At 42.1% G+C, this 12,383-nt stretch overlaps 1 protein-coding gene across 1 annotated transcript in view; it reads right to left on the reverse strand.

The window, feature by feature from the left end:
- Window positions 1–377: 377 nt before the first annotated feature.
- LINGO1 (leucine rich repeat and Ig domain containing 1) overlaps window positions 378–12,383 on the reverse strand; it is a 443,400-nt gene continuing 431,394 nt past the window's right edge. The window contains exon 4 of the transcript XR_009724633.1: window positions 378–388. The gene's annotated coding sequence lies outside the window, so the exon portion shown is untranslated. The remainder of the gene's footprint in view (window positions 389–12,383) is intronic.

Below are 12,383 nucleotides of genomic sequence, written 5' to 3' on the forward strand. Positions count from 1 at the left end.
TAATGCAAAAAGGGGTGAACCACATTGTAAACACCGAAGTCAGTAGCCGTGTTAACCATTGATGAAATCTATATTTCATTATTTGAAAACTCATGTTTTCACCTTCATTTTTTATTGGCTTAGTCCCTTGGGAACTTCTCTGTAGTGAAAGACACAGAGTACATAAGTGTAGGCTTTTGAAATACATTATATATAAGCAATAGGGAGAACGTGCCATACTACTGTTATTGGTTAATTTTGCTAAAAAAATAATATACCCCAGTGAAGACAGAGGCAAAAGATCGAATTTAGAGATTCCCAACTGTAATAAAACAGCCCCTTTGAAATATACTTACAAGGACAGTCCTGAGCATGCTGGATTTGCCCAATAAATCTTTGTTCTCTTTTTCTCTTGTTGACAGTTGGAGTACTAATGTTCCCAATAACCTGAGTGGTACAAAGGGACAGGAACCCTGTTCCTCTTTTCTTGAAGGTAACAAGCATCTGCTTTTATCCACACCTTATGGAAAGTGGCAGGTCAGTGTTGAGAACAGATGCAGTTTAGTGACCTTGTAAGGAAGGCAGTGCCAGCCTGTCTAGTCAGGTTGCATTTCTTACCCTTTTCCATTCTATCCCAATTCAGACCGCTGGGACAATGCAATACTGACATGGGGCATGTGAAGCCTTCTGTTCACAGCAGGCACCCTGCTTGTTGCAGATCCTTTGCTCACCTCACTTTGTGTGATACAGCTGCTGAGGCAACTGGCTGCAGGATGGCCAGCCACTGAACCTTGGAGCTGTGGGTTCCACTGTTGGATTACTTTACTGGGATCTGCTGCCTTTTTCTTAAGAGCTTCTAATTTCTGAGGTTTTATAGTTAAATCACTAAACTGCCCACGGGTTCCTATGCTCATAGCCATGCTGTTTCACCATCTGACATACTCAGCTCATGTTACAGCTGCTGCATTCATATCTTTCATCTGCGTGCCATAAACAGAGTTCTGAGATGGCTTGAATCAGCATAGCTCTGTGGTCTTCAGCAGAGCTATCTTAATTTACATTCAGACCTCCACACACAAAAGATGCACCTTCGTAAAATGCCCATCTCCATCCAGAACGGAGCCTCCTTGTGCAGGCAAACTGCCATGCCAGGGATCTGTCTCATGCAGGGCGATACTCTGAGGCTGCAGTCCAGTGAGTTGCACACTGAACTTGGGCCTTTGTCCTGATTAATTTTAATTCATTTCTCAAATGAAAAAGTCAATCTCTGATGTAAACCACAGCTGCATTTACCACAAGGAAGGCCTTTGCCAGACATGTAAAGCATTCCAGAGCCCAGCCATGCACTGCTTGGGTAAGGACTGTGGCTGGTTTGTGTTTCAGAAAGTTATGTACAGTTCTGGCCTCTATTCTTGTAGTGACCTATTTGAGTAGAGAGAACTGTTCTGTAGAAGGGCGGCTGTTTTGAACTTACGATGTTTTGGAGAGAGGAGGAAATGCAGTGAAGGATAGAATTAGGTCACAACTTCAGGATGCCAAGATTTTTCACTTGATTTGCTTGCTTTTGTGAAGCAGGCTCTCACATTTAACCACACTGGAAGGAATCATCTTTTCTCTGCAATCACTTCATCAAAGTACAAAGGAAATTGATTGAAATCATAAAAAAAATTAATTTTCTACATTTCTATGTGACAGTATGGCAATAAAGACAAGCCCATCTCAGCTATGTACTTAGCATTTATGATCGGGGGATAATAAACAATCAATCGAAGTCAGTTAAAGCAGTTCTCCAAAGCAGTTTAGAATCTCACTAAAATGACTGAAACACAGTGCAGCACAAACACTTCTGTGCTGAAATCAGGTTCAGGGCAGGAATAACAATGGGATTGTTGATGATTAGTAAGATAAGAAGTAGGATTTGAAAGACCCACTTTTAAAACCGAGGTGCTCAGTGCAGTCCAGACAATGTCCTGATCGCTCCCTCTAAAGAGCAAGCTTGAAATCTTCATTCCCTGTGCTATTTAAAACTAATAAATGCATCTAAATTAGAAACCAGTGAAGTGTTTTCATGTCAGACCCCTCATTAAGACGCTTTAGGAAGCACAGAAAGATAAAATGATTAAAAAGCAATCTTAGTAACTGGATGACTGTGTTAAATTTGTCTGCATTCAGGCTGTGGCATGCAGCTTTGTGCGCAGGTACTGGGGGCAGCCACGTCCCTAATTCTCTGTCATAGCTGTCCTGTCCACATGTGTGTGTGGGAGGGTGTGGGGAAACAGGTAGTGCTTCAGGAATCTCACCTATATTGTCTGAAATGAGAAATTAGCAGTGACCTTCTGGCTAATACTCAGGATCTTTGGAGACTGCATTATAGCTCCTTTCACAACTGCTGCAGACTTTGAGCACTTACCTAGCTCTATCCATGATCAGGCTCACTTCCCATATGCAGTTAAACCAAGCTGTTCTTCATACCTTTTCATGGGATAACATACATTCACAGCCATACCACTGTCTTCTTTTGGCAGTTTGGAGAGCTAGGAAATACTGCAATGAAATGTTTCTAATTTAATTCAATCCCTCGTTAATTTGTTCTCTCCCTTAATTCAATGTCAGCCTCAGGACCCAAATCATTTGTATTAAAAATAACATAATGGCCATCCTTTCTTTTAATCAACGTTGACTGCTTTAGGCAGGTATTAGCAGATAATCTGATTACAAACTACACAGAGTGTTGGCATTTAGTTAATAACTATCAGGGAAGATTTGGAAAAGAATCAAAGGAGAAAAAAATAAAAATACAAAGAGGGAAAAGAGAAGAGATCCTTACAAAGACACATAATGTTCAAGACGTTATCATGGAAAAGTCTTTTCTGCTAGGGGCTTTTATTGGTACAAGCCTCCAAGATGCACAGCCAGTGGTGTCAGCCATGGGCGACAGACTCAGCCCAGTAGGGAGTATTGACAGAACTCCAAAAAGAATGAGGTCTATGGTAAATCTACCATCATTTCCTCTTAGACTTATTTAAACTTACTAATGGGATTTATAGGTTAAATACTTAGTGGTATGAGCTGGCATAGCTCCACTGAACTCTGGCTGCATCATCTGCAACCTTCTCTGGGCTGGCAAGAAAACTTCTGATGTGCAGCTAAATCCAGGTTGTGCATAAAGCAATGGGGAACAGCTCTGCAACTGCTTCATACCAGCTTGTGGGGAAGTCACTAGTCAGGCTCACTGGCCAGTTCTCTGATCATCCCCAGCTGCCTTCAGTCACAAGGACCCAGTTATCAGGAGACTGAGAGCTGCCAGGTCTGGCAGTGCTTAAGAGGCTGTCAGGGACTTACTTTGAGGGGATCTCTCTCATTTTCTTACAAACACCCTCTTGGGAATGTATCTGAAGTAGGTAGTTTATTGTCTGCTATCTCTTCTTGGCAAATTTGCAATGCTGCTGTAATAACAGCCCTTCTGGTCAGCCAGGAGCTCCAGAGGAGGCTGGGACTGGTTAGTTTTCACCTGCCTCCCCTGAGGCTGCGCCTGATGCTCGAGAGATCAGTCTAAATGGAGCCTGTGCTCTGCTGCTCAGCAGATGGCATTTTTCCAGTACATCAGTATTGGAGGGATACCCAGCACAGTGTGAGGGACCCCAAGCTGTTAAAGAATCTGCCTTTTGACTAAAGCAGAAGAAAAGAGCCTTGACAGTTTGCTGTTTTGCAAGTTACTAATAACAAAAAGAAGGTTTAGAGTGTCCTGACATGTTCTAATATGTCATTACTCTCTGCCTAAGTTCCCAGCAGTCACTGAAGCTCCATTCGGTATATTTTACACTGATAATGGTGATGAAAGGTATCATACACCATCTAAGAAGGGACCAGCTCCTCTGGCAGTAACATGAACGGTATGTGCTAATCACACAAGGGCCTTTGAAGCTTTCAGTAGAGACTGCTTGAAGTCATCAGCATAATAATGTAGTAGATTTGGGACTTAAGAACCCCACAGGCTGATAGCACATTTCTGATGGTGTGCCAAGGCAGCTGACCTCTGGATTCCTATTCATATTCATGAGGCTGTTTCCCCATGACCTTCTCATAAGAAAGGCTGCTCAGCAATGCCCAGGAATAGGGCTGGGCTGAGTAGCAGAGGTTCTCCAAGACAAAGTTGTCCCCGCAAACAGAGGCATTGATAACACACCTGGAGAGAGAAGAGGATGGTGAACTGGCAGAGGACCGTAGTCTCAATCAAAGTGTATACTGGAGCTGAAATGGATTTCAGAGCAGCTTCATCTACTACTCCAGTGGTGTAGCTTTGAATTCCTTTCTTCTTAGAGGCTGCATAATTTTGTTACTTTCTTATATGAGCAACTATTATTAACATTGACAAAACAAATACAGAATTCTATAAAAATCATTCTGTGATGGAGTTAATGGATGAAGCCTCCCAAGTCTTACTGGACAGTTGTGAGTCAGTGGTGAATAGCATGTGAGTAGAAACCCTGTTGAATCAGCCCTTGATTCTTGTGTACTTTTTCCCTCAGATGGGAAGTGTCCTTTGCCATGCTGTCCATAAGTTCCTGAGTCTGTGACACGGGAGTTATGTCCTCCTTGTAAAGTGCTTAGGATCAGCACAAAACTCACACTGTATTTTACTTTTGGTGAGTGGAGAAATAGAAAACCCTTTTAACCCTGTAAGTTCTATAGAAAGTAGAAATTCTTTTGAGAAGACCAAAAACTGTGCCCAAGAACTCTTGTTAGTTCAGTGTTTCTGATTGCTGATTTACAGGAAGAAGTGATTAATCACCGAGTGAAATCTGTTCTAGATTAGCATAAATTGCAGGAGGTTGGAAAAGACTCCAGATGGATTTGAATTATTTGAAAAAGCAAGCAAAACCAGCAAAGGAAATGGTGAGTTGGATGAACACTGACTGCTTCCTAATAAAAAAATAAACTAAAGAGTCTAACCTGAACATCCATAATTTTCCAAAGTCAAAGCTCTAGGCATGGAGATGTCTGCCCAGGACAAGAAAATAGGGATCTGATGGGCTGGAGATATTTCAGCTGTTCTGGCATGTCAATGGGATATTGATGCCCTCAGTCCAAGCTGTATCACCTCAAAAATATACAAAAAGAAAAGTCTCATGGCAGTGAAGAGTGGGACTGTGTTCTGCAGTTTACATGGAAGGAGAAGTTGAAGCCTCCAGGGAGATGAGACACATGGGTAGAAATGCTTCATGGTACAAAGCAATGATGTGAGTGGTTCACTGCTGCAAAAGGGTCAGTGGCACTTGGGGCTGGGTTTCAATGAAGCAATAGACGCTATTAAAACATTTATAACTAATGCCATTAAATGATTGGTCACGTGGTATCCCACAGCATCACCTGACATTGTGCCGCTCCTTCTTGTTTGAAGCTGAAGCACACCCTGGTGTGGTCACAGTGTTAGCAGTAACTCCCATACCTACACAGGTATGTGAGCTGGGGGATTTACATGACAAAGCATAAACCTTTTCCCCATTACTATAAATGGTAGGAGTTCGGAAGGAGACTTCTTTCCTCGGACAGCAGAAGTTGCACGAGTAGCTAGCAGGTTACGGGATGTTCCTTTTCTTTTGCTGGGTGAGGTAGTGGCTGTATATGGGCAGATTACCAGCCCATTTCCAACAGTAACTTGATTTGAATTTAGTGCCCCCATAGGAACCAGGAGGATTTTATTATCTTGATTAATTCTCAGTTTTCTTTAGCAGAACATCTATGTTCTTTGCACTTTAGAGAGGTGCAAAGTTAATAGCTTGCTTCTTACAGATAAACTGCAGGGATTTCATGGTTTTTAAGGTTAATCTTTGCTTTCACTGCACTTAATCTAGGCCATTAAGACTGCAGTGAAATCAGGCAAACCCTAGCGTCTGGCACTAGATCTGTAACTGCCCTCTGCCCTGCTGCACCCAGATGCTGTCCCTGGGGTTGCTCTGTCTCTAAATGGCAGCAGGGTGCTGCGCAGGTGCTATGGACTCTCCTCCACCCCAGAGTGGTACCAGGTACCTTGCCTGGTATCAATGACACAACACATCCCAGGACCTCTAACCCACCATGCAAGAGCTTGAGAAAGCAGCTTTCTGTCTCTGTTGACCATGGGCTATTGGCTGATGCCCAGAAAGAACAAAAAGCCTCCCCATTCCCATTCCTTCCCTTTTTGGTGTATAAGCTGTGATAGTTTTGTGGCTTTACCTTAAGTGACTGTCAGTTACTTCCAGCGTCTGCTTCTGTACATGTCCTGACTCTGCCAGCTGCAATGTGACAAAAATAACACAATGACAGCAAAACAAGGGGATGAGAGCAGGAGATGCTAACAGAAAATGCACATGCAATAGCTGTAATTTTAAGTTCTCTGACTTGATACATGCAGATCTGCTTCATGGTCTCCAAGCTGATTTCCCAGTGGCTCCCCCAGTGTCTGTTTGCCAGACAATGACTTCTGTGCTCATTTGAAAGCACTGAAATGACAGCAGGAAGCCTGCCCCCATCTTCCAAGTGGATGGGCTCGGCCTCAGGCTCTAGAGCTGCCTCGTGCAGTAGCAGCAGCAGCAGCAGCAAGTGAAGTGCAGTAGGTCTGAAGACCCAACGTGGAGTTTTAATGAGCACCTTTCTTCACAGACCTGAGTCTTAGCTCAGAATTGAAAGAAAACTACAGCCTTTCTCTGCAGGATAGATTGTGGCGAATGTTTGACTTGTGAGCTGGCTGCTTCTATCTGATCCTGGTTAAAACCACTGCTGGGTGAGGAGCGATTCATATATGGCAGCATGGAAAGCTCATTAACTTGGGTGAAAGGAACAGCCTGCAGAGCTCAAGTGATGCATGGAGATTTTCTAGAGAACAAAGGTTTCTCATGCAGAAGAACATGGAGCCTGAGGGCCTGTCTACCATAAGGTGAATTTCTGAGATGGTGAAAAACCTGATACAGGCATTGTTGTATCAACCGAAACCAGGCATCTGCTGGCTCCGCTGGCATCCGCTTCTGGCACAAGCTGAAATGAGAATGCCAGTCTGTGACTGCTTAAGGACACCCACAAGAGGCTTTGCACTGACATAACTAAATTAATTTCAAACAGATTTTATTTAAACTAGTATAATTATCATGTCTCGACAAGGTTTCAGTCGATGTTTGCATATCCTTTCCCTCCAGAGCGGTGATTGCCACTGACAAATGGCATAATCTGACTGTTGAGCTAAGTCCATGGCACTTTGTTGAAGTGAACAGGGATTACTCTGGCAAAGCCAAAGTATCTGTCAGGCTGTTAAACGTATTGCACATTTAGTGACACCTCTGGAGCCAGTTAGCTTTGTGTTCTTACAAAAGATGAGGACAATAGCTTAAACTGGTTTTGAAAGGCTTTGGAGCAACGTCTATGGGATAAATGTGAAAAGCCTGTAGTAGTTAACACTCTAGACTAATTCTCATCATTTTAATTGACGACATACCTGTGCAAATCCACTGTAGCTGTGGGGAGAATAGTACCCTCAGGGTGCTGGGTTTTGTTTTGGGGTTTTTTAAGCATATTTGTGAGCAGTGTGACTGTCGTGCAGAAGCACATCGCTGCTCTGATGGAAATGGTGTCATCTGTTCTATGCTAATAAATCAGCATCTGCAGCCACCACCGCTGCCTATTAAATCCGAGTACAAAATTGAGCTGTTTGATCTCACTGCCACTGAAGTGTGTCTGCATGATCATGGAAGATGCATATTATCCCATCTGTTTTTCACAGCTCCTCCATCAGGTTGTATGCTTCAAGGTAACAGATCAGACACAATGAATTTCTCTGCAGACGACTGCCTTAGAGGCATCCTGCTTTGTCACAGCATGTAAAAATTTGATTTAAGAGTCATTTTATTCCTTCACAGCAGGTCATTTAAGCCCTGTCCACACTAGGGAAACGGCTAACTTTGGCTCAGCTCCTTCAGTGATAATGGCTGCCCCAGTGTGGACATTTGACGGCCTCTGTTTTCATTAATGTGTCACCTCTCTCCAAGAAGGCCTTACAAGACTCTGGTTCAATCAACAGCAGCTGCTGGTGGCCACCTTATTTTTGGGCTGCTGCTGCCACTTGTCCAGATGGAGCCAAAAGGGTGCCAGCCACGGTGAGGCTTCGGGAGATAACCCCAGGTACGGGAGGTGCTGCAACGTCCCAGCCACTGGCAGTTCCTGCAGCTGGGATGCGTGGCCACTGTGGTGGCAAGGCAGGAGATGCTGAGCATCAGTCTTGTCAAAGGTTGGATCTGCCCCACTGCAAACCAGCCAGCTATTCTTGTGCTGTATTCATCTTTTGCTGAACTTGCCACATGCATTTTCCTCAGACACATATGTTTTTGTCTAATTCCCTAGGAAGAGAGAAAAATGAGACAACTGCAGGTTTGATTTTGAGTGTAATAAAACTAGTTTATTTACACAGTAACATGAATGCCACAGAGTACACAGCAAAGTACCACAGCAAACCAGAGTGTAACTGCCCCTGATCACAAAGGAAGGCTTGAAGTTTATATACTTATATAAAAATGTGTAAATATCGATATGAAGCACCAGATAAAAGCAATGCAACCAGGAATTCCAAATACAAATTACCCACAAGAATGGAGTTGAAATGGAAAAAAACCCAAACCCAAACAAATCCCTTACTGAAGGGATTCAAGAAATCCCATTTAGAAAAGTCCATTGCTTTTTGAATCCCGAATGGAAAAATAAGTTTTCCCCTTTGATTAAAAACAAGCACATATTCTTCAATGCTCAGCATAATCAAGTGTTCAAAGAAAAAAACCCAAGAATTTCAACTGCAAAACCTTCCAATACCAACAAGCCAAAGGACAAAGAAACAGAAGTTTCGAGTCGTTTTGGAAGAGGTGTTATTGATGAAATGACCATATTCAAATTTACACACTCTTAAATATATATTATATATACAATATATAATATATATATTTTCAAGCAAAAGGGGCAAAGACTACTTTTGGGATACAAAAATTCATATACATACATATATATATTAAAACATGCCCACACGCACAAAGATATATATATGTATATATATGAACAAATATTTCCTCCATATAAAAAAAGTTCCAACCTCTTCTAAATCCCTGAAACCTTCCCCTTGGATTAATGGAAAAAAACCTAAGCTTTCTAGTCTGAAGTACAAACCAAATTTCAAATTCTGTCGAGGGTAAAATGCTTATGTACAGGGAAGTGGAGTATTTCATTTCTCACTGGCAACTCTGCTTGATCTGAAAGCATTCTGTGGTTTCCAACTAAATGCTGAGTGGAGCACCAGTGCAAGGAGACTTACAGGAAAGCAGGTGAGTTACATTCTACACTTATTCAAAATCTCCATCCTTCTAATACTGCATCCAGGTGAATAACACAAGCCATACAAATATCTACTACAAATCCTCTGCCACGGAGCAGTGGGAAAGACTCGTTCCTCCTGTTGGAGCTGAGGGTACCCTAAAGAAAGTTCTCCCCAGTATTTCTTTTGCAGAGTATTTTTGGTGTATTCCTCCCTTGAAGTGTTTGGAATCCAGATGATTGTTTACAGATTATTTCCACAGGTGTATTTTTACAGAGGTATTTGAAATTCTGTTCTGCACTTCTTTGATGTTATCTCACTGCGTAACTACAGCATCACCACGTCTCTCTCTGCATGGACTGAAGGGGGCTGATTCTGCTCTAGGCCCTACAGGAGTTTTAGCAGAACCAGCACTACCTCTGCAAAATCAGAGTAAAATAGATGGCCCAGTCATGCAGGGAGTAATGGTCACGTACTACTTCTCCAGAGGAACAGCTTAATTCCCATCTGGGAAAAGGGGGAAAGGAAAGTGCATTAAAAGGTCTGATTCAGTTTCCAATGTATCCCTCAGAAAAGTTAGAATTGAGTTAAATAAATCCAGGTCTATTTAATTTATATTTACACATCAATTCAATTGCTATTGCAAAGGAAGGAATTAATTTAGGTGGGGCATGTCAGTGCAAGGATTGAGAAACATACATTTTGTTGCAGCAGCAAATCCTTGTGTAGATGCTAAAGGTAAGGACCTACAGTGTGAAGCTGCTGAGTAAATTCTCCCAGTCGCTGAACCCTACCACACATGTGATTTATTGAATAATACGTTTTTTTCTCCCTAACATGTGGGAATTCCCCTGTGTTAACGTGTCAGAATGATCCATTCATACCTTGTAGGTGCTGCCGGGTGCGTGGAGCAATAAAGATTTAAGGTGGAACACTCCTGTAATTGCTGCGTGCATTCTTGTCTGTGGGCCAGCAACACATCCTAGCTTGAGTTATTGATTTCATCATGTCTGGGTATTGAAGGAAAATTTGGCTTCTGCATTTGGATATTCCAGACACTCCAGAATAAAATTCTGGATTTCCTCACTCCTGAAAATGTGTAGACAAGTTTTCACTAGTAGATCCTCTTTATATTCACCTGGTGGTGCATGCTGACTGGATCAGATCTGCCGTTTGAAAGATAATTAGTGAATAAGTAATTCCTATTTAAGAAATACAAACCAAAACCATTTTCCATAACATCTTAGGAGCAGTTTTGTAGGATTCCTGTTTTAACAGAGGCTTGCATTTCATACCACAGAGTATGGAATGCAGCACATCCACTACCTATAGCAGGAGTAGCACATCTTACCTTCGCAGCTTCTTCCAGACTAATCAGATTCCTCATCCCCTAGAAGCTGAGCTCTCTGCAGTAGATTGTCAAAGCAATAGGCTTCTTTTGATGCTGTGGTCAGTCTGGACCCATCGACTCGTTATCCACTACTGTTCTCCCTGTGCAGATCCCAAATTTGAAAGCCCTGGATTTTGTTAGTTCAGGTTTATGCTGTACTACAGGCAACCTAAAGGAACTCATTCACAGAAACGCCAAAGCAAATCTCACTGAATAGATCAACTCTGTGTCATACAAAGTACAGCATTTAATTGTGTGGAAGTCTTTTGCATCTTAAATGTGGGCAGTATTATTTCTAGGGCTATTATGAAAAGAATAAGATTTCCACCAACTGACCAGCTACATTTGAGTTTCTTGACAAGGCACTAAACATTGTGAATCCAATCACTGTGCTCTCTCTGTAACATTAGAGAGGGTTTTAATGGCTCTAATAGGATCGGAAACCACTCATCGTAATTCTTCAAACAAGCATTTGATTCTCCCAGAAATTAGTTTCCACTGGAAAAATCTTTAGAGTTCATGTTAAAAATATTTGAATGACAGCTTTTATTAATAGAAAAATATATATTTACAGTCAATACTGTTACCTTAGATTTGCAGCTCTTCCTATTTCTTGAGCTCAACTGAAAGTGCGACATTGCTAAAAACAAATAATTCAAGATCTGTGCACATATTCAAGTAAGTTGTAACATGCACAGCCGGGGGTTTGTTCCTGCCATATACAGGATCCCAGTTACAAACAGAGCGGGTTTTTTTCCTTTTGCTTAGCAATTATGCTGTAGCATTCTTAGGATGTGTTTACAATCAGTTTGATGCATACATTCTTCTATATTTATGCGGCACTATGTGTTGCCAGGATGGAGAACCACCACAAACACAGTTACAATCATCAGTTATGGGAGTATCTGCAAAGTGAGACTCAAGCTCGCCAAGGAATAGCTCAGGCCAGATTGTGGTTTGGCTACTTTGACCATTCCTTCTCTTTGAAAGAAAAAAAACCACACAACATTACAAACTGCTAAAGTTTACCCAGTGCTGCACAAGAAAGAGATTGGTAGTGAACATCTATCCATGCTTGATTATACTGCAGAGCTAAAATGAGTATTGGTTCATCACAAAAAGATACAAACTGAAATTAGATAGCTAGAGATACAAAGGCTTCGGACCAGCTGCGTTAAATACGGATGGTTGTAAAACATTCAAAACTCAGCTTTGCATGTGCATGTTGACACGAAAGTGACACTGAGAACACGTGTCCAGCAACACAGAAACACCTACCGGCTTCAAGGAATCAGCCCACTGCAATGGCAAGTGGTCCAGGAATTGCTCGTACGGCCTGCATGAGTTAGGTGAAAAGTTATGTGCACACACACTACGAAACAAACACAAAACCAGACCACAAAGAACAAGGAGCCCTACTCGTAGCTCAACACATTGTGACTAATAGCTAGTAGATAGTACACAAGTGACTTGTCATGCTCAGTGTATTTAAACTATGAGAGCATTGCTCTGCTGTGTTCAGATAAAGCAGGGCTGCATTGAACATGTGTGTGATTCTTTGTAAAGGTTCTTCTACAAGCTGCTCAGCAGTAGCGTAGAAACTTTCTTTCCCAATGTAGTGGAAGTACCTCAACTACATACATTGCACTTGGGCTTTTAATGCACTGTCTTCTTTTTCTGCATCAACGC

The sequence above is a fragment of the Neopsephotus bourkii genome, unplaced genomic scaffold, assembly GCF_033783945.1.
Source record: "Neopsephotus bourkii isolate Nb327-2 ecotype Australia unplaced genomic scaffold, CSIRO-AGI_Nbou_v1 NB_318, whole genome shotgun sequence".
Lineage (NCBI taxonomy): Eukaryota > Metazoa > Chordata > Aves > Psittaciformes > Psittacidae > Neopsephotus > Neopsephotus bourkii.